Source organism: Eleutherodactylus coqui, chromosome 4 (assembly GCF_035609145.1).
Source record: "Eleutherodactylus coqui strain aEleCoq1 chromosome 4, aEleCoq1.hap1, whole genome shotgun sequence".
NCBI classification, from domain to species: Eukaryota; Metazoa; Chordata; class Amphibia; order Anura; family Eleutherodactylidae; genus Eleutherodactylus; species Eleutherodactylus coqui.
The window spans coordinates 278,769,788-278,792,892 of NC_089840.1; the positions used below are offsets into that span (position 1 = coordinate 278,769,788).

Below are 23,105 nucleotides of genomic sequence, written 5' to 3' on the forward strand. Positions count from 1 at the left end.
TAGAGAACTACCATAAAAGCTTAAAACTCTCTCGTATGTCGTTTCACTCATCATTTAAGAAGCCTTCAAGGTTGATGGCCAACCTAGTCAAAAAACGACAAGCAAGAGCAAAAATCCCCTTCATAATGAGGTCTAATGGTTTTGGTATCAACATTTCTCACCCCAAGAATATAGCTGATGAATTTAGCTCCTTCTATTCTAGGCTCTATAACCTAAAAGAGGATTGGCGACTCCCCAACCGACCCCTCTAATAACAACAAACGTCCTCCACAAAATTAAGCTCCGTCCTTTATCTCAATCACAACTCAACTCCTGCCCTTTCATCTGAAGTTATTTGGGTAATTAACTGTCTCAAATCTCAGAAATCTCCTGGCCAAGATGGTTTCGCCAACAAATGTTACAAACTTTTTGCTCCTATTCTATCTCCCCAATTAACTAAGACATTTAATAAAGCAATCGCATGTGGTTGCTTGCAGATGAGATGCTCCAGGCCACTATAAATACAATTCCCAAACCAGGTAAAGCTCCAAATACACCAGCTAAATTTGCGCCATTCTCTTTACTTAACTGCAAAACCAAGACATACTCTAGACTACTAGCTGAAAGACTTCTTAGGCTGGGTTCACAAGGGAAGGATTTCCAGCGGAATTCTCGCAGATTGGATGTACCTAAAATCCATGAGAATTCCGCTGGAAAACCACAGCTGCCGGTTTTGGAGCAGCAAGCGCCGCCTGCATTTCCGCTGTGGCCATCTCTCACCGTAAAGAGGAGAGTGGCCGCTACGGAAAAAAAAAAAGAATTGACATGAACTGTCTTTAATTTCCGCGCCGCATGGCCGTTTCCATCGGCCGCAGTGTGTGGACGAGATTTTTGCAAAATCTCGTCCACTTTGCTGGCCAATCCAGGGATTAGGAGCCGAGTGCTGAATTTCCGTGCGAACAATAATGACCTCGTCATTGAGGAGAATACTGGGAAGGACTGTTAAGCATGGGTTCACACGGAACGGATTTGCTGCAGAATTTCTGCGCGGATTGTTCATACAAAAATTCTGCAGCAAATCTGTCCCATGTGAACCCAGCCTTACAGTCCTCCCCAGTATTATCCTCAATGAGCAGGTCATTATTACGAGGGGGAGACAGGCCTGATGATAACTGGAGGATATTAGATCTAACTGCTATGGTCGAGCTCTCTTGTGTGTCTTCTCTATTATTAGCCTTGTACATGGAGAAGGCATTCGACAGATTGCATTGGGGTGTCACATTTGTAACTTTATGTAAGAAATTTTTTAATTACCATCTGCGGGTATTTATCTACCTGCGGGTCGTCAATGCATTCCTATGGGGCGTGGATCCGCGTGCGGGAAAAACGCTGCGGATTTTAATTCTTATTTTCCCCGTGGACATGAGGCCTAAGGCCCGTGCTGCATGAAAAGATAGGACCCGACCTATCTTTGGTGTGTGATGTTCAGGGGTTTCCATAGACTCTTAAGGGAGCTGGATAACACGCAACACGCAACTCCTGATTGTGTGAATGGTTAATTTCACGGCGAATTAAGCTCAGGACTTGATTGCTAGAAATCACCCATTCAGGTTATTTTTTGAACCGTTAGCCATGATTTTTTTGACACGCCTATTCCGCATGCAAATGACGCCTGTGTGAAGGAGCCCCTAGTGATTGAGCCCCCTGCAGAACTAACCAGGTCAAACCCCAGCGTTAAAAGGGTTGTCTCGCGAAAGCAAGTGGGGTTATACACTTCTGTATGGCCAGAGCATAGTGGTGACGGTAGTGGTAGAATAGTACCAGGTTACATAGGATAGTGGTGATGGTAGTGGTAGAATAGTACCAGGTTACATAGGATAGTGGTGACACTAGTGGTAGAATAGTACCAGGTTACATAGGATAGTGGTGACTGTAGTGGTAGAATAGTACCAGATTACATAGGATAGTGGTGACGGTAGTGGTAGAATAGTACCAGGTTACATAGGATAGTGGTGACTGTAGTGGTAGAATAGTACCAGATTACATAGGATAGTGGTGACAGTAGTAGTAGAATAGCACCAGGTTACATAGGATAGTGGTGACTGTAGTGGTAGAATAGTACCAGATTACATAGGATAGTGGTGACAGTAGTAGTAGAATAGCACCAGGTTACATAGGATAGTGGTGACTGTAGTGGTAGAATAGTACCAGGTTACATAGGATAGTGGTGACGGTAGTGGTAGAATAGCACCAGGTTACATAGGATAGTGGTGACGGTAGTGGTAGAATAGTACCAGGTTACATAGGATAGTGGTGATGGTAGTGGTAGAATAGTACCAGGTTACATAGGATAGTGGTGACTGTAGTGGTAGAATAGTACCAGGTTACATAGGATAGTGGTGACGGTAGTGGTAGAATAGTACCAGGTTACATAGGATAGTGGTGACTGTAGTGGTAGAATAGTACCAGGTTACATAGGATAGTGGTGACTGTAGTGGTAGAATAGTACCAGGTTACATAGGATAGTGGTGACTGTAGTGGTAGAATAGTGCCAGGTTACATAGGATAGTGGTGACAGTAGTGGTAGAATAGTACCAGGTTACATAGGATAGTGGTGACAGTAGTGGTAGAATAGTACCAGGTTACATAGGATAGTGGTGACGGTAGTGGTAGAATAGTACCAGGTTACATAGGATAGTGGTGACGGTAGTGGTAGAATAGTACCAGGTTACATAGGATAGTGGTGACTGTAGTGGTAGAATAGTACCAGGTTACATAGGATAGTGGTGACAGTAGTGGTAGAATAGTACCAGGTTACATAGGATAGTGGTGACAGTAGTGGTAGAATAGTACCAGGTTACATAGGATAGTGGTGACTGTAGTGGTAGAATAGTACCAGGTTACATAGGATAGTGGTGACTGTAGTGGTAGAATAGTACCAGGTTACATAGGATAGTGGTGACTGTAGTGGTAGAATAGTACCAGGTTACATAGGATAGTGGTGACACTAGTGGTAGATAAGTACTAGGTTACAGAGGGTAGTGGTGACGGTAGTGGTAGAATAGTACCAGATTACATAGGATAGTGGTGACGGTAGTGGTACAATAGTACCAGGTTACATAGGATAGTGGTGACTGTAGTGGTAGAATAGTACCAGGTTACATAGGATAGTGGTGACTGTAGTGATAGAATAGCACCAGGTTACATAGGATAGTGGTGACGGTAGTGGTAGAATAGTACCAGGTTACATAGGATAGTGGTGACGGTAGTGGTAGAATAGTACCAGGTTACATAGGATAGTGGTGACGGTAGTGGTAGAATAGTACCAGGTTACATAGGATAGTGGTGAGGGTAGTGGTAGAATAGTACCAGGTTACATAGGATAGTGGTGACAGTAGTGGTAGAATAGTACCAGGTTACATAGGATAGTGGTGATAGTAGTGGTAGAATAGTACCAGATTACATAGGATAGTGGTGACAGTAGTGGTAGAATAGTACCAGGTTACATAGGATAGTGGTGAAGGTAGTGATAGAATAGTACCAGGTTACATAGGATAGTGGTGACGGTAGTGGTAGAATAGTACCAGGTTACATAGGATAGTGGTGACTGTAGTGGTAGAATAGTACCAGGTTACATAGGATAGTGGTGACGGTAGTGGTAGAATAGTACCAGGTTACATAGGATAGTGGTGACAGTAGTGGTAGAATAGTACCAGGTTACATAGGATAGTGGTGACGGTAGTGGTAGAATAGTACCAGGTTACATAGGATAGTGGTGACTGTAGTGGTAGAATAGTACCAGGTTACATAGGATAGTGGTGACGGTAGTGGTAGAATAGTACCAGGTTACATAGGATAGTGGTGACTGTAGTGGTAGAATAGTACCAGGTTACATAGGATAGTGGTGACGGTAGTGGTAGAATAGTACCAGGTTACATAGGATAGTGGTGACGGTAGTGGTAGTGCCTCCTGATTGGCTGGAATCGGCACACATGACCGAGCGGGGCTACGCAATGACGCGTAGAAGGGGGCGGAGCCAGAACGCCGATCGTGCCCAGACCGACCAGAAGGGAGTACTGGTACTTCTGCGCAAGTGCGTCTAATCGGGCGATTAGACGCTGAAATTAGACGGCACCATGGAGACGGGGACACCAGCGCAGGGAAGGTGAGTATATAACTTCTGTATGGCTCATATTTAATGCACGATGTATATTACAAAGTGCATTAATATGGCCATACAGAAGTACTTAACCCCACTTGCTTTCGCGAGACCACCCCTTTAAGGTACTTTAGCAGGATTAAGACAACACAAAATATGTGTTATTTGATGACACATGAACGACACTTTCGGACCCATTACCATCTCTAAGAGCTGCCTACAATATTTTACTTCAATTTGGTCAAATATCTTACTATAAGCTGGAAGTAAGCAAATTCGAAGGATCATTGCTGATGAACCGCTGACAGAATCCATTGTAGAGTAATTTAGTTTGCAGTGACAACCCAGCAGTACTCCTTATGTGGGAATAAGGCTCTGATACTAGTTATCTGACCTGGTGTCAAAAAATGTCCTTCCATTACTTTCTGACCTCCCTTCGGAACTTCACCGCTTTTTCAGGGAGGAGTTCTCATGGGTTGATGGCATAGTATTATACAAGATCATGGTGTTGCCAAAAATGTCTCCAGTTTCAATGCGTGTCTGCGGGCTCAAAAAAGGAAGTATTTTCTGTCCGTTTAGCTGCTCCCAAAACAGAACATCTAGATGGAAACAAAAACCGCTAGTGCCAATCGGCCCTTACTTGTGTGCTACCTGTCCATCGTTGGTATCATATCCCAAACTGCTTCAGTCCCTTTTACACAGGCTGTTAAAGTGTTCAGATTATCACAGCTGGAGGAAATCTGATTGATTATCACTCAGTGTAAATGCTGCCCTGATTGAATGATGAATGAGAATTGGCTCACTTCGTATTCATCGTTTAGAAAACTGAACGACGATGGATCGGAGCATGTAAACAGGCAGTCATTCACTTATGATCAGCTGCCTGTTCACTGTCAATGGAGGCGGGTGAGTCAAAATGATCTCCATCCCATTCCGCTTCCATTCACTAGCGATGATCATTCCTGTTAGAAAGCACAGGAACGATTATTGCCGATGTAACCTATTGGTCATCTGAGCCCGACAGGTCACCCCGTGTAGAAGAGCCTTTATGGGTGTATGGAAAGGAGGTCAGCTTATTGGAAGACAGCATTCCAAAAGGTGGCACTGCAGAGGTATTGTTCTATCTGCCTACTTGCATATTTTCCACAGGGGCATGAATTGCCTTTCTTTTAAGTCTCCTCACACACCTTCTAGGTGCTCTCCTTAAGGAGAAACAATACTCTTCCTGACTCACATTTATAGGCCTCCCACTAGTCAAGCCAACAAGCTACTGCACACTGATAAGAGACAATCAGCCCAAAACAGCTGACTGTGTATGGTTATTCTGACTTTGGCTCACAATTCCCAGTCATTGTAACGGTATAAGATTTGTTTAAAAAATATCTGACATTGACTTGAAGAAATGCTGCCTTCCAATAGGCAGCGCTGCAGAGGTATCATTCCATCTCCCCTTTTGCAAATTTCTTAAGGAGCATGGATGGTCTTACAGGTCTCCTCATACACGTTCTGTGTTCTTCTTAAGGAGAAATAATACTCTTCCTCACATGCTAAATGGGAAAACACTAGGTAATGGTGGTTTCACACGAATAGAAAGCATTTTTGCACGTACACTTGCGGTGCAAATTAATTCTTATAGATTTTTGGGTGTAGAATTCGAATTTGCAAATGATCTGTTATGTAAGGTTTTTATGTAATTTAGATCTTTTCTATTTTTTAAAAAATTTTTTTGTGTTTGTGCTCTTTTTCTGGTGAATTACGTATATAAAATAAAATCAATGACTGTGCTAAACACTTTATTGGGATGCAATATACAGTGGATGCAGTAATAAAAATGGTCACTAGATGGCAGAATAATGTAGTTGTGCGGGAAGGGTATCGGCATTAGCCTATAGAGGTACTTATGTTTAGTGCATGTTGTAACCTGCATGAAGCACCATATTTTTATTGTTACCTCAGCATATAAGTATTTTTTAAGTTTTCGTTACCTCAGTTTTTGTTAAGGTCCTTTCAGACACAACGATTTACGCTCAAAAATCGCTCAAAGCCGTCTTTTGAGCAAAAATCCTTGTGTCTAACTGCACTGTTATGCAGTTTTCATTAAGCTATCGCTGATCTTTCAGCATGCTGAAAGATCAGCAATCAGTTATCAGGAATTCACAGCAAGATACAGCTGATACTATTGTTTCAGCTGTATCCCACTCCCTGAAGACAGACGGGGTATGAAGAACACAGCTTTCCAGCTGTGTTCTTCATCCCCCGCTCGGAGCGCTTGGCTGTATAACAGCCTTGCTTGTCTTCTACATTCCCTATTCGGAGCACAAGGTGATCGCTCAACGTTTGTCTGTGTTTTTGCTTTCTGACATATCAGAGTTAGTACTATGGCAGCTGGTAAACGTCATTGTTGTATGAATCACCCTCACAATTTTGTTGTGGAAAATTCTCTCCAAAAGCCCAAGGAAAGCCAATCACTGATTTAGTTAAAGGGGTTGTCCCGCGGCAGCATGTGGGGTTATACACTTCTGTATGGCCATATTAATGCACTTTGTAATATACATCGTGCATTAAATATGAGCCATACAGAAGTTATTCACTTACCTGCTCCGTTGCTAGCGTCCCCGTCGCCATGGATCTGTCTAAATTCGCTGTCTTCTGGCGTTTTTAGACGCGCTTGCGCAGTCCGGTCTTCTGCCTGGTGAATGGGGCCGCTCATGCCGGAGAGCTGGTCCCGCATCGTCATCGTAGCTCCACCCTGTCACGTGTGCCGATTCCAGCCAATCAGGAGTCTGGAATCGGCAATGGACCGCATAGAGCCCACGGTGCACCATGGGAGAAGACCCGCGGTGCATCGTGGGTGAAGATCCCGGTGGCCATCTTGGAGAAGGAAGAAAGAAGTCGTCGCAGAGCGGGGATTCGGGTAGGTAATATATATATATTTTTTTTTTAACCCATCCCTTGGGTTTGTCTCGCGCCGAACGGGGGGCCTATTGAACAAAAAAAAAAAAAAACCTGTTTCGGCGCGAGACAACCCCTTTAAGAAGGCTTATAAACTGTATTTTGATTGTGCTGCCGGGGGTCAGGATTAAAACGTTGCACCTCTCATTGCTTGCACTACCTGCACAACTACTCTAACAGAACAGATGAAAGGAGAGCGCTGAGCCATGCCGTTTGCTACTCCAATGGTTTGGTGAGCCGACTGATCATGCAGACTGTTATTTTAGCCTCATGTATATTGCAGGAAATTCCAGTAAAACCAGACAGAAAATAAAACTATTGGGTTCTAGATTGAAATAATGGAACTTTCCAGCTGAAAGGACTTTTTGATCAGCTGTTTACCTGAATATTTTGAAATGCCGAATTCAATGTGTATGTACGTATGTTTGATGATGGAGCCGGGTGTTCAGCATAACCCAGTGGAGACTATTTATTGATTCCAGTTCTACCAGCTTAAAAGCAGTGCTGTTGCATAATGGCAAGTTCCATTGTTTCCACCTAGAACCCAATAGTTCAGCTCCCTGTATAGGATGTTGCAAATCAAGGGCCAAATGGTTTAGTTCCTTCTGCTTTATGAGGTCAGGCGATCTGTCATGAGATATAGTGTTGTACTCTTCTACAGGTCAGCATCTTCTAAGCCACTTTCCTCATAAAGGTCCGATGCAGCTGTTTGCGAGTTACGGACAGGAATAGGCAAGCCTTCCCCATGAGGCACAGGTTTATGCACTGAAGACACATCTGCATCTCTTATTTACTCTGTAAGAGTAGTTGTGCAGGTAGTGCAAGCAATGAGAAGTACAAAGTTTAAATCCTGACCCCCGACAGCACAATCAAAATACAGTTTATAAGCCTTCTTAACTAAATCAGTGATTGGCTTTCCTTGGGTTTTTGGAGTGAATTCTCCCCCAACATAACAAAATTGTGGGGGGTGATTCATACAACAATGATGTTTTCCAGCCTCCATAGTAGTAACTATAACTCTGATACGTCAGAATGTTTCACTAGCTAACAAATGAAAAGCAAAAAACACAGATAAACACAAACTGAGGTAACAAAAACTTTAAAAATTCCAATACGCTGAGGCAACAATGAAAAGAAGTGCTTCATGCAGGTTACAATGCACTAAACATCAGTACCTCTATAGGCTAATGCCGGTACCCTTCCCGCACAACTACATTGTTCTGCATTCTAGTGAGCATTTTTATTACATCATCCACTGTACATTACATCCAAATAAAGCATTTAGCACAGTCATTGATTTAATTTTATATACATAATTTACCAGAAAAAGAGCACAAACAACACATAAAAATAGAAAAGATCTAACTTACATAAAAACCTTACATAATACATCATTTGCAAATTCGGATTCTACACCCAAAAATCTATAAGAAATGATGTATCGCACACCAGATGCAAAAAAGCTGTTGGCTAGAGGGGCTTGGATGCCATTCTTAGCTATACAATATTATTTATATTATGAAATTGCCCTAGGAATACTCCGGGTCATGCAAATAATTCTAATTGCCAAAGGCAAAAAATACACATAGGTAATATCCCCTAAAATATTATCTAAATACTTTATTATTCAAAAAGACAACATGGATTAATTTTTTAAATAGAGGGGCAAATTATCGTAGGAATGAGATGTGACTAGTAGTCATCAGTGAGTATCGTGTGTAATTGTGCACATACACACAGAGGGTGCATTCACACGAACGTATATATAGGCTCGGTTTTCACGCCGAGCCGATATACGTCGTCTTCATCTGCAGGGGGTGGGGGGGGGGGGGGGTGGGGGGGAGAGCCAGGAGCAGGAACTGAGCTCCCACCCCCTCTCCACCCCTCTGCACTATTTGCAATGGGGAGAGGCGGGACAGGGGCGGGGCTAATTCTCGGCACTTAGCCCCGCCCCCATCCCAGCTCCTTTCATTGCAAATAGTGCAGAGGGGCGGAGAGGAGGCAGAGAGGAGGCGGGAGCTCAGTTCCTGCTCCTGGCTCTTCAATCCTGCCCCCCCCCCCTGCAGATGAGGACGACGTATATCGGCTCGGCGTGAAAACCAAGCCAATATACATTCGTGTGAATGCAGCCTAAAGCATAGGGCTGGATGACCAACTTCTAAAAGCCTATGTAGAGATTAATGTCAGCACCACGGAAACCGTATTTAAACCTAAACTATAGCCCCCCCCCCCTCCCCTCCCCTCAACATGTTCCGCCTTGCAGCATTCTCAGGAGGAGCAATAACCAGGGCTATAGTGAGTCGAGCACTGAACTGATAACATAGCAAATAATGACACGAGAAAATCTTGGCAGACAGTGAATGCTGCTATAGTTTGACAAATCCCATGTCGATGGCTCCACCAATCATAGTAGCAACAATTTTTATAAGTCCTTGGACATGCTCAGTTAATATGGACAACATTCAATTATTTTTCTAAGTGTCTGCACATGCTATATTGAGATAGCCCGCTCTGCACTTGGCATGCTCTGGCAATACACTATGATTGGTGGAACCATCGATATGGGATTGGTCAGACTAGAACACTATTCCCTGGGTGTCAAGATGTTCTCATATCACTATTTGCTGTTGTCTTCTCTCTGGTTTAGATTGGCTGCTCAAAAGAATGTTCCCCCTCTCTTCTATTATCAGTTCATTACTCAGCTTACTATAGCCCTGCTGAGCCACGCTCCAGGACATATTAGTAAGTAATTGATATGCAATTGGAGGCCTGTTTTTATTGGTGGAGGTCATTGCCGATGGTTGTTTTCTGTGGTATATTTTACACTTGCTGTATTCACATCAGTAGCTTGACAAAGACTCAGTTTGATAGACACAAAATGTGTCATGTTTCAGTTGGCACATAGTTATTTATTTGCCAGCACACCCTGTTTCTGTAGGCTCTGTCCAGACAAGCTAGGGTTAACAGCTCCTGTGCTTCCTAGTCTAGGTTAATTACTCTACAAGGGTCTGAGAGGTGTGGCTGGTGATTGACATGTCTGTCTGCCAATCAGCTTCTCCCTCCTTCCTATATGAGCCAGCTTTTGCTGCCTGGGAGTTGCTGATTACTCTCCAGTTTTCCCCGAGCAGTCCTGCTGAGTGTCTGGCGCTGGTACTTCATTCCATTCCCTGTGTGTTTGACTTATGTCCTGCTCCTGTGGAGGTTAGCTTGGCTTGTTCAGCTCTGCCTTGGTCCTGAGGTTTTCCTGTCGTGTTGGCTACTCCACCTGTCTAGCCTGTCAGTACTATTCAGTTGTCCTCTGCGTGGGTACGGCGGTTCCTTCCTGTCTGGACATTAGGCAGCATAGGGCCAGTTTTGGCGGCCTGGACCTGTCCACCTTTGGGGCTACCTCCAGAAATGGACATTGGCGTGGGTGAGAGTCAGAAAGTCCCGCACCATGCGTACCTGTGCACACTACTAGTACGGTAACATAATAATCGGCCCAAATAAACTGTGCTAGACGCAGGACGCAGTATGGATCCTGTTCAGGCACTTACTAGTCAGATTAGTGCCATGTCTGTACAGGATCCAATGCAAGCTCTAGTTCAGCAAGTGCTAGCGTTATCGCAGCAGATGGCGGACATCATGCAACAGCTGTCTGCCCTTCAATCAGTGCCTGCAGCATTTTACTTGTCTGCACAATCTGAACCAAGGCTTGAACTACCAAACTGTTTTTCTGGCAAACGTAGCGCTTTTGTTTCTTTTCATGAAGCCAGTAAGTTATATTTTCGTTTAAGGCCTGTTTCCTCAGGGAATGATGCCCAGCGGGTGGGCATAGTTATCTCCCGGTTACAGGGAGACGCACAGGCCTGGGCATTTTCCCTTTCTCCTGCCTCACCCACTCTGTCTTCTGTTGACAGTTTTTTCTCAGCGCTAGGATTGCTCTATGATGATCCGGATCATGTGGCCCTCGCTGAAAGTAAAATCCGCACAACTCTACAAGGCAACCGCTCGGCTGAGAACTACTGTGCGGAATGTGGCGCTGGCCAAACGAAACCCAGTGGAACGATCCAGCTTTGAGAAACCAGTTTTGTTTTGGTTTGTCCTGCAGGGTGAAGAACGCAATGGTTCAGTATGCTACACCTTGCATGTTGGAGGATGCCATGGCCTTGGCGATTAGGATTGATCACCATCTGTGGGAGAGAAAGCAGGAGTCTATGTTTGAATCTCCTTCCTCATCGTCTGTATCCCCTGAAGAGGTTGTGGAGGAACCTATGGAGATAGGGACAGTCTCTATTAATAAAGTACGTAGGGATATTCGTCTAAAGAAAGGTCTATGCTTTAATTGTGGGCAAGACGGGCACTTCATTTGCAGTTGTCCTGTGAGACCCAGGTACAAGCCACCAGTTGTTCAGTGGGATCCTCAAGTTGCTTGGTTGGCGAAGTCCAGGCAAGACGTCTTGGCTGAGGTAATTTTAGATCATAACATCATATCTGCTGGTGTTCGTCTGGATAGCAGCTCGGACATCAATATGATTAATTCTCAGTTTGCCCTAAATGCTGGTCTGAAGATAAAGACTCTCCCTAAACCTATGGCAGTTAGCAAGGTAGACTCATCCCCGTTACACCTGAGACACATTGTTCCGGTATACGTTTAGGGGTTGGGCAGTTCCATGCGAAAACCATATCCATGTATGTATATGAGGGCCTGCCTTCTGATATAATCCTTAGATTACCATGGTTTAAGATTCATAACACAATTGTGGACTGGGTCTCTAATGAGATTTCTGGGTGGGAAACCCATTGTCTAACTATGTGTATTCCCTGAATACCCCTGTTAGGGACTATTAGCCCAAAAAGTAATGAATTTTTATTTACCTTTTGTACAACACCTGTTCATTAAAGACTATTGTGGCTGAGACAGATTGTGTAAAGCGCAATAGTTCTGTTCAAGGTGTCTCTTCTATGTTTTTGCTACTTATTGTGACAGTTATGCGTTTTTCTCAGGCCCCTATGGATAAGTCCTGTTGATGTTTTTTGTCCATTGAAGGAGTTGACAGGTATATATAATTATTTTTTGCCCTAAGGGTCCAGAGGCCCCATTTTTGAGAGGGCATAGTGCCACGTTTCAGTCAGCACATAGTTATTTATTTGCCAGCACACCTTGTTTTTGTAGGCTCTGTCCAGACAAGTCAGGGTTAACACCTCATGTGCTTCCTAGTCTAGGTTGATCTGCTAGGGTCTGAGAAGTGGGCTGGTGATTGGCAGACAGACATGTCAATCAGCTTCTTCCTCCTCCCTATATGAGCCAGCTCTTCCTGCCTGGGAATTGCCGATTACTCTCCAGTTATCCCTGAGCAGTCCTGCTGCTCAGACCTGCTGAGTGTCAGGCCCTGGTACTTTGTTCCATTCCCTGTGTGTTTGACTTCTGTCCTACTCCTCTGGAGGTTAGCTTGGCTCGCTCAGCTCTGCCTTGGTCCTGAAGTTTTCCTGTCGTGTTAGCTACTCCATCTGCCTAGCCTGTCAGTACTAGCAAATTGTCCTCTACATGGGTACGGCGGTTCCTTCCTGTCCAGCCACTACCGTCACCACTATCCTATGTAACCTGGTGCTATTCTACCACTACCGTCACCACTATCCTATGTAACCTGGTGCTATTCTACCACTACAGTCACCACTATCCTATGTAACCTGGTACTATTCTACCACTACTGTCATCACTATCCTATGTAACCTGGTACTATTCTACCACTACTGTCACCACTATCCTATGTAACCTGGTACTATTCTACCACTACAGTCACCACTATCCTATGTAACCTGGTACTATTCTACCACTACTGTCACCACTATCCTATGTAACCTGGTACTATTCTACCACTACCATCACCACTATCCTATGTAACCTGGTACTATTCTACCACTACCGTCACCACTATCCTATGTAACCTGGTACTATTCTACCACTACCGTCACCACTATCCTATGTAACCTGGTACTATTCTACCACTACCGTCACCACTATCCTATGTAACCTGGTACTATTCTACCACTACCGTCACCACTATCCTATGTAACCTGGTACTATTCTACCACTACCGTCACCACTATCCTATGTAACCTGGTACTATTCTACCACTACCGTCACCACTATCCTATGTAACCTGGTACTATTCTACCACTACCGTCACCACTATCCTCTGTAACCTGGTACTATTCTACCACTACCGTCACCACTATCCTCTGTAACCTGGTGCTATTCTACCACTACCGTCACCACTATCCTCTGTAACCTGGTGCTATTCTACCACTACCGTCACCACTATCCTCTGTAACCTGGTGCTATTCTACCACTACCGTCACCACTATCCTCTGTAACCTGGTACTATTCTACCACTACAGTCACCACTATCCTATGTAACCTGGTACTATTCTACCGCTATAGTCACCACTATCCTATGTAACCTGGTACTATTCTACCGCTATAGTCACCACTATCCTATGTAACCTGGTACTATTCTACCACTACCGTCACCACTATCCTATGTAACCTGGTACTATTCTACCGCTATAGTCACCACTATCCTATGTAACCTGGTACTATTCTACCGCTATAGTCACCACTATCCTATGTAACCTGGTACTATTCTACCACTACCGTCACCACTATCCTATGTAACCTGGTACTATTCTACCACTACAGTCACCACTATCCTCTGTAACCTGGTGCTATTCTACCACTACAGTCACCACTATCCTATGTAACCTGGTACTATTCTACCACTACCGTCACCACTATCCTATGTAACCTGGTGCTATTCTACCACTACCGTCACCACTATCCTATGTAACCCGGTACTATTCTACCACTACAGTCACCACTATCCTATGTAACCTGGTACTATTCTACCACTACAGTCACCACTATCCTATGTAACCTGGTACTATTCTACCACTACCGTCACCACTATCCTATGTAACCTGGTACTATTCTACCACTACCATCACCACTATCCTATGTAACCTAGTACTATTCTACCACTACAGTCACCACTATGCTATGTAACCTGGTACTATTCTACCGCTATAGTCACCACTATCCTATGTAACCTGGTACTATTCTACCACTACCGTCACCACTATCCTATGTAACCTGGTACTATTCTACCACTACAGTCACCACTATCCTATGTAACCTGGTACTATTCTACCACTACCGTCACCACTATCCTATGTAACCTGGTACTATTCTACCACTACCGTCACCACTATCCTATGTAACCTGGTACTATTCTACCACTACAGTCACCACTATCCTATGTAACCTGGTACTATTCTACCACTACCGTCACCACTATCCTATGTAACCTGGTGCTATTCTACCACTACAGTCACCACTATCCTATGTAACCTGGTACTATTCTACCACTACAATCACCACTATCCTATGTAACCTGGTACTATTCTACCACTACAGTCACCACTATCCTCTGTAACCTGGTGCTATTCTACCACTAGTGTCACCACTATCCTATGTAACCTGGTACTATTCTACCACCACCGTCACCACTATCCTATGTAACCTGGTACTATTCTACCACTGCCGTCACCACTATCCTATGTAACCTGGTACTATTCTACCACTACCGTCACCACTATCCTATGTAACCTGGTACTATTCTACCACTACCGTCACCACTATCCTATGTAACCTGGTACTATTCTACCACTACAGTCACCACTATTCTATGTAACCTGGTACTATTCTACCACTACAGTCACCACTATTCTATGTAACCTGGTACTATTCTACCACTACTGTCACCACTATCCTATGTAACCTGGTACTATTCTACCACTACAGTCACCACTATCCTATGTAACCTGGTACTATTCTACCACTACCGTCACCACTATCCTATGTAACCTGGTACTATTCTACCACTACCGTCACCACTATCCTATGTAACCTGGTACTATTCTACCACTACCGTCACCACTATCCTATGTAACCTGGTACTATTCTACCACTACCGTCACCACTATCCTATGTAACCTGGTGCTATTCTACCACTACCGTCACCACTATCCTCTGTAACCTGGTACTATTCTACCACTACTGTCACCACTATCCTATGTAACCTGGTGCTATTCTACCACCAGTGTCACCACTATCCTATGTAACCTGGTGCTATTCTACCACCACCGTTACCACTATCCTATGTAACCTGGTACTATTCTACCACTACCGTCACCACTATCCTATGTAACCCAATACTGTTCTACCACTACAGTCACCACTATCCTATGTAACCTGGTACTATTCTACCACTACCGTCACCACTATCCTATGTAACCTGGTACTATTCTACCACTACCGTCACCACTATCCTATGTCACCTGGTACTATTCTACCACTACCGTCACCACTATCCTATGTAACCTGGTACTATTCTACCACTACCGTCACCACTATCCTATGTAACCTGGTACTATTCTACCACTACCGTCACCACTATCCTATGTAACCTGGTGCTATTCTACCACTACCGTCACCACTATCCTATGTAACCTGGTGCTATTCTACCACTACCTTTACCACTATCCTATGTAACCTGGTACTATTCTACCACTACAGTCACCACTATCCTATGTAACCTGGTGCTATTCTACCACTACCGTCACCACTATCCTATGTAACCTGGTACTATTCTACCACTACTGTCACCACTATCCTATGTAACCTGGTGCTATTCTACCACTACCGTCACTACTATCCTATGTAACCTGGTACTATTCTACCACTACAGTCACCACTATCCTATGTAACCTGGTACTATTCTACCACTACCATCACCACTATCCTATGTAACCTGGTACTATTCTACCACTACCATCACCACTATCCTATGTAACCTGGTACTATTCTACCACTACCGTCACCACTATCCTATGTAACCAGGTACTATTCTACCACTACTGTCACCACTATCCCATGTAACCTGGTACTATTCTACCACTACGGTCACGACTATCCTATGTAACCTAGTACTATTCTAATACTACTGTCACCACTATGCTATGTAACCTGGTACTATTCTATCACTACCATTACCACTATCCTATGTAGCCTGGTACTATTCTACCACTACCGTCACCACTATCCTATGTAACCTGGTACTATTCTACCACTACCATCACCGCTATCCTATGTAACCTGGTACTATTCTACCACTACCTTCACCACTATCCTATGTAACCTGGTACTATTCTACCACTACAGTCACCACTATCCTATGTAACCTGGTTCTATTTTGTCCGCTCTCTTCCGTCACCAGATGCAGAATAATCGCGGCCATCGGGGTCTCCTCTGGCTGAAGCCCATACAGCTCTATAGATAAGGCATCCTGTGATTATATCTTGCATACAACCTGCAGTGATGACAGCGACTACATGAAGGGGGCCGGAGTCCTGACCGGGGGTCCCGTCCGTCAGCAGAAAGAAGAGAGCAAAACAGCAGGATTAAATGAGGAGTCAAATGACTTGTGTCACTAAAAAGGGCCAGAAGGCTCATCATTAATATATGACATTGGGTAAGAGAAAATCTGTCCCTGTCCCTCGTAGCAACCAATCACAGCGCAGATTATTATAGTACAGGCTTTCATGAGAGCAGCTCTGTAATTGGTTGCTCTAGGCTTCCATAAATCTGCCCCCCAGTGCTGGTGACCCCACATACCTCCACCTGCAGCCGGACAGGAGCCGTGGGGTTGGTCTGTGCTTACAGGACCTGTGATGATGTCACCGTCATGTGATCAGTGTGTGGGAGGAGACAAGGGGGTCACATGACCAGGTCTCTCCGCTCAGTGGATGCAGGACTCTGCTGTGTGACCTGCAGTTTATGTGTCCCATCAGGATGTATTCAGGGAGTGTACAGAGCGGAGCCGAACGTGTGTGGGACAGAGGAGCCGAACGCGTGTGCGAGCCGGGGGGAACGGAGCCGAACGCGTGCGAGCCGGGGAGGAACGGAGCCGAGCGCGTGCGAGCCGGGGGGGAACGGAGCCGAGCGCGTGCGAGCCGGGGGGGAACGGAGCCGAGCGCGTGCGAGCCGGGGGGGAACGGAGCCGAGCGCGTGCGAGCCGGGGGGGAACGGAGCCGAGCGCGTGCGAGCCGGGGGGGAACGGAGCCGAGCGCGTGCGAGCCGGGGGGGAACGGAGCCGAGCGCGTGCGAGCCGGGGGGGAACGGAGCCGAGCGCGTGCGAGCCGGGGGGGGAACGGAGCCGAGCGCGTGCGAGCCGGGGGGGAACGGAGCCGAGCGCGTGCGAGCCGGGCGAAACGGAGCCGAGCGCGTGCGAGCCGGGCGAAACGGAGCCGAGCGCGTGCGAGCCGGGCGAAACGGAGCCGAGCGCGTGCGAGCCGGGCGAAACGGAGCCGAGCGCGTGCGAGCCGGGGGAAACGGAGCCGAGCGCGTGCGAGCCGGGGGGAAGGGAGCCGAGCGCGTGCGAGCCGGGGGGAAGGGAGCCGAGCGCGTGCGAGCCGGGGGGAAGGGAGCCGAGCGCGTGCGAGCCGGGGGGAAGGGAGCCGAGTGCGTGTGCGAGATGGAGGGGTGGAGCCAAGTGCGTGTGAGACGGAGTGGAGCCGAGCGATTGTGAGATGGAGGAGCAGAGCCGAGAGTGTGTGAGACGGAGGATGACATGGCCCTACCTGAGCGGGGACATCGCCCTGATAAAGGGCGGCCCAGCGGTCTTCGGATCTGGGCCCTAGCTGCTCCTAGGAACAACGCCGCCAGAAGAGGACACATAAACATACCACATGACAGGGACAGAACAACAGGACACACACAGCCAGAAAACACAGCATACAGCAGCCAAAATGCAACCACTAATAGCAGATAGTAAAGCTGAATATAAAATACCAGGTATTAGTTGACATTTTGATCAAAACATGGAAGCTAGCTGGCCACTTCACGGCTCCTGGCTATACCGCTGGTCCCTACAGTAACCAGGAGTCCAGCGGCACTGGACACAGTTCACACAGCAAGCTCCACAGCATAGACAACAGAACACAAGTCACACAGCAAGCTGCACAGGACAGACCACAGAACACAAGTCACACAGCAAGATGCACAGCACAGACAACAGGATACTGACTTACAGGCACTGGCTACAGCAGACTACAACATAAGGTGCAAACGAAACGGACTCCACCTAGAGTTGAAATGCACACAGATGAAACTCACAGCAAGTCTAAAAGTCTCCTCATACCAGGGAGGATGGACAGTCAGCCACAGAGCTGACATAGAGAACTGTGTCAGGGATCCACCAACTGACACACAGATGAGACATAAGACGTTTGGAGGCAGCACCTGCCAGGGGAAGGGAAAAGGGGTTCTGCATGTGCTACAGACAAGGACTACAGGTGTCCAAACCATCTTTGGGAAGCAGAGAGACACAACAGACCTACTTGCAAACAGCTCTGAGTGGGAACAAAACAGAGATATCTAAACAGTACAAACACCAGCATCAGCTACTAACAGGAGCTTGCTTTATATGTGCTGCAGTCTAAAGGGGATTAGCTGCTGGAGAATACCACACCTAGCCAGCTCAATTAACCCTCACCTATGGAGCTGTGCTGCTAGAAACCTTAGTACTACAGATCCCTGCAGCACACTCTGACACCAGGGAGGCCTTCACCTTCGTTCCTTCCCGAGGCGCGAATTAGCCCAGGTGAAACCCCCTCCCCATCGGGCGGCCAGAAGAAGGCACCCGGATGCAATCCAGGGCCGGTGATACCCCCTCCCTGCCGGCAGGCCAGAAGAAGGCACCCTGCTGCAATCCAAGAAGGGTTGCACCTCCGTTCCTTCCCGGCCCCCACTGGAGGTGTGCATTGCCGCAGGTGAAACCCCTCTCTCTGCCGGCCACCCAGAATAATGCACCCCACTCTGTGTTACAGCACAGAGCAGGGTGGGCATGAGGGAGGCCACAGGCCTGTGAAACAACTTTGCCGCCGGCGCCGCTGAAGGTACTCCCCCCCCATCCCTTTCCTTCCCTCCGGTCGGTATCAGCAAGGACACAGCACTGGCCCATCCAGCCAAAGCAGCAGTACAGCAGGGAGGCAGCAGCAGATGGCAAGACTGACATGCGCCCCCCGCACACTGTATTAGGAGAGCAGGTGGCCAACATCAGCGTGGGGGGGGGGTCACCATTATAGCCACCAGCCCACAGACAGCAGAAGGAGGAGGACAGCCGCTTAGCTGCTGTAACAGTGCTGAAGCTGAGTGGCGGCTAACAGACAGCGAGCCCTTCTCATGGACTTACTACGGCGCTTCCGCATGCAGTTTACCTTGTTCTAGGGCCTTCGCTTCTTGAGCCAATCGGGAACTAGGGGTGTGACAGGGGCGTTCCTCCTTTCAAACCCCTAGCTTCCGGCGCTGTCAAGATACAATAATACCTTCCAGGCTGAGATTGTTCCCCTATATTTATGGGGGCCACTCCCATAGTCTGGAGTAGGGAGAGCAACAAATCTCTCCAACCTGTCCCAGTCATATGAGAAGCTGAAAAAGAGGGATATCAGGAGATCAATGTGTCCCTTGTGGTGTGTCAGGAGTGTCCATGCACATTCTGTATCGGGGGAAAGCCAAAAACATGCAATTGAACGGGAACATGAGGAGCAGGAAAGGAAGAGAGAATTAGAAGGTACTCTAGGGGGAGAGAGAGAGGGAAGAAACAAAATGTACAAGGCTCCCTTGCCAATGGCAATTTAAATAAACAACCCCAATCAAGGAGCAGAGGGGTAATTTACGCGCCTGGCATCAGTGTCCTCAGATTGGCAAACGTGGTGGGTGATGTCTGCTGAATGAAGACCCGGTGCGTGGCGGATGCTGAGATCTAGGTGGACTGCCTCCAGATGCGCTGTAGGGAATTCCCATCTCCTCCTGGGCCCGCTTTCCGTCTTCTAGGGAGCGAATCACGAAAGGAGTGCTGATTGTTGCGGACCTGCAGGGCGAACGGGAATCCCCAGCGGTAGCGGAGACCTGCTTGTTGCAATGCGGGGGTGACACACGCAAGGCTCTCCTACTGGCCAGGGTTGCAGGCAAGATGTCGGCAAAAATCTGGACAGCTAGGCGTTTACATCTTGTGGCGTTAAGTACCCCCCAGCCAGGGTGTAATCTTACGTCCTGTGGCATTAAGGGGTTACTGCAATACTTCCATATGAAAGAATTGTATATAAGAATAGGAAGTTTCCTGATAAATTCCATAAAATATGGGATACTTGTGTAGTGACCTGGACTGGCACTACAGAATAGAAGTACTTTACCTGCAAGTTAAGAGCAACTGTTCTAACTACCCATTCATTTAACAAAGGGTAGTTATGCTGGACTTCATTAAATAAGAAGAGGGAGTCAGGAAACTAAAGAGTTAAGGTTGTTTAGGCACCATCATAAATCAGTTAGTTGGAGCTGAGCTGTGACAAACCCTGTAGTGAGGTAAAAAAAGGAGGGGGTTTCCCGTTCATTTTGAATGCCACAGTTGTTTTAGGATAAACAGTGTTAAAAGACAAAAGTCAAGGGGTATTTCATAGGGAGTCTGGGAAGAGGTCAGTCGCAAGCTCCCCAGCCTTAGCCAATACACAGAATGCATTTCAGTATTTAATGGATCTCTAACAGCCTCCTGCAGCTTCCCAGACAGACTCATCTATATCAATTTAAACTATGTGTAATTATTAATATTCAGTTTCATAGGAAAATCTCTTTGGTTGAGATTTCTGTACTCTCTTAGGCCGGCTTTACACGACCGAGAAAATCATGCGAGATTTCTGCATTGCGAGATGCACAAATCTTGCACAAATATGAGCCCCGTTCTTTTGAATGGGGTATAATGAAGACAAAGGTTTGGTACCTTGTTAGCCAGTAGAGCAAAATGTGATTGTTTTCAGCAAGAGAAAGCAAGTAATCTTGTAGATATGATACCTTTTAATGGCTAACAAAAATACATGATGTAATAGCGAGCTTGCGAACCTCTCGGGCTCTTCATCAGGCGAACAATGGAATAGATCTGAAGAGGCATGAATATTTATACACACTTATGACAAGGCACAGACATGGATGGGATTGGTTTGCACTTAAAAGGAACACTGCAGTGGCTTAGCCAGCGGCGGGAACAGGCGCAATCTCAGGAGCTCCAGAGTGGAGGAGACTTCCTGAGGCAGTAGCGCCTTCCTGAGGGCGCCCTTGGAGCTGAGGACCGCACCGCTGGCACTGCAGGAGCAAGACCTTCAAAACGAGACCAGTTAGAGGTCTCTAGCTGGAAGCTTAAAATTGCGGCCTGCTTGCTTAGCAACTAGCTCTGTCCCTCCCATTGCAAACCACCAACAAGGGGCACAGAGGAGGACAGAAGGGGGAGGGACTTTAGCAGTCACACTGCTAAACTCCCTCCCACTTCCCTTCTCTGGCAGCTGTCATTGGCTCCCATCGGAGTCTATGGCAGCAGCCGTATTCCTGAATTATCTTTCCTGGTCGGCGTAAAAGCTTTTATGCCATTTGATTATGCCCGTGTGCTCTGATGCATTGGAATCCAATACATCAGATGGTAATGTATATCGGCCGGCCGTGAAAACAATGGCTGATATACGCTCATGGGAATCCAGCCTTATGCCACTATAGATACGAGAATGTTTCAAGGATGAAGAAATCTGACACATGAAGATAGTGTCTACTTTTAAATACCAATAATCTCCAGGGATCCTGTATAACCATGACATGAATATTGCCCCATTACTTCCTTATCTATAAACTAAATTTAACGTCTCGGGTGCTCTTGCTCTGTTGGTAGGGGGAGAATTATTTTAGTTAAAATGATGATACTTCCTAAATTCCTGTATGGTCTAGAACGCATAGATACTATAGTACCATAAAAAATCTGCAACACAGTGAACTCCTTACTATCCCCCTTTGTGTGAGGGAAACATTGCACCAAATTTGATTTTAAATTTTATTATCTAACATGTAACTATGATATAGTTATTCTGCCCACACGGGGGCCTAAGGTTCTGATTTTTACTTTCTGTACCCATCTTATTAGATCTAAACTAGCTTATGTATGCTTGGGTGTTGTGGACAAATGGAGGGAGCTCATTCCTTGCCTCACAGATGAGGACAATATGATCGATGTCTCCATCTACTATGGAGTTGCCCTGTGATTCAGTCTTTTTGAGTGGAGGTCACTGACCTCCTTGGGTCTTATAATTGGTATGCCACTTCCACACACCCTAGAGGTCACTTCGTTGGCATTGCTAGATGAATCAGAGGCAACATCATACTCACATTTTTTTTAACCAGTTTTATTTAAAGCTTAACATCAAACAAAATTATAGAACTATGGCATATACTGCAAGACAAATTGGTGTAGAGAAGGAGCAATAGGAAAGTGAAGCCCCCTAAATATGAAAGACCAAAACATCATAATTTTTTTTTTTTTTTTTTTTTTTAAATCAAATTTTTATTGACATTTTGAGTTTTTAACAATCAACAGACAGAATATAGATCAACGTCTCCAGAAGCATGTAAAGAAGGATTACATAAACGTAAAATGATCACATGAAATGCAAATCATTCCGTTTTAGATTAGAGACGAAAGCAGCAATAAAGTAGCAAAAGCCACTTGGGGAGGGAGATCGCCATACAGGGGGCTGCCCCGTACGAGATGCCTCCAGAAACTATCAATTAACTACGAACCTGGGGTACGGGTACATTAGGTAACAGAACAAAGTGGGAAAGTTGGGGGGGTGGGAGTAGGGGGGGGAGGGGTGGTGTCTCGTGTTTCGTTTGTCTTTGTGTATAGTGAGAGCCCGCTCTAAGAGGATTGGAACGGCTAGGGGAGCAGCCCACAGATCGTGAGGGCTAACTCGGGGGGTCGCCATATAATATAATAGGAGGGTAGATCCTGAGTCAAGGTTCTGCAGAGGTATGGGTGACCGGGTATCCTTCCCAAGGCGCCCAGGGGGGCCTATAATTTAGTCACAGGGTTACCCTGATAGCATG

General features: G+C 46.1%; 2 protein-coding genes across 2 annotated transcripts in view; both read right to left on the reverse strand.

The window, feature by feature from the left end:
• LOC136624475 (gastrula zinc finger protein XlCGF66.1-like) overlaps nucleotides 1-16,846 on the reverse strand; it is a 31,066-nt gene extending 14,220 nt beyond the window's left edge. Inside the window, exons 1-2 of the mRNA XM_066598455.1 lie at nucleotides 16,806-16,846; nucleotides 11,213-11,341 (exon numbers count right to left, since the gene is read on the reverse strand). The gene's annotated coding sequence lies outside the window, so the exon portion shown is untranslated. The remainder of the gene's footprint in view (nucleotides 1-11,212; nucleotides 11,342-16,805) is intronic.
• Nucleotides 1-23,105, reverse strand: part of LOC136626723 (zinc finger protein 850-like) — a 158,991-nt gene that overhangs the window by 98,462 nt on the left and 37,424 nt on the right. The gene's annotated exons all lie outside the window — the stretch shown is intronic.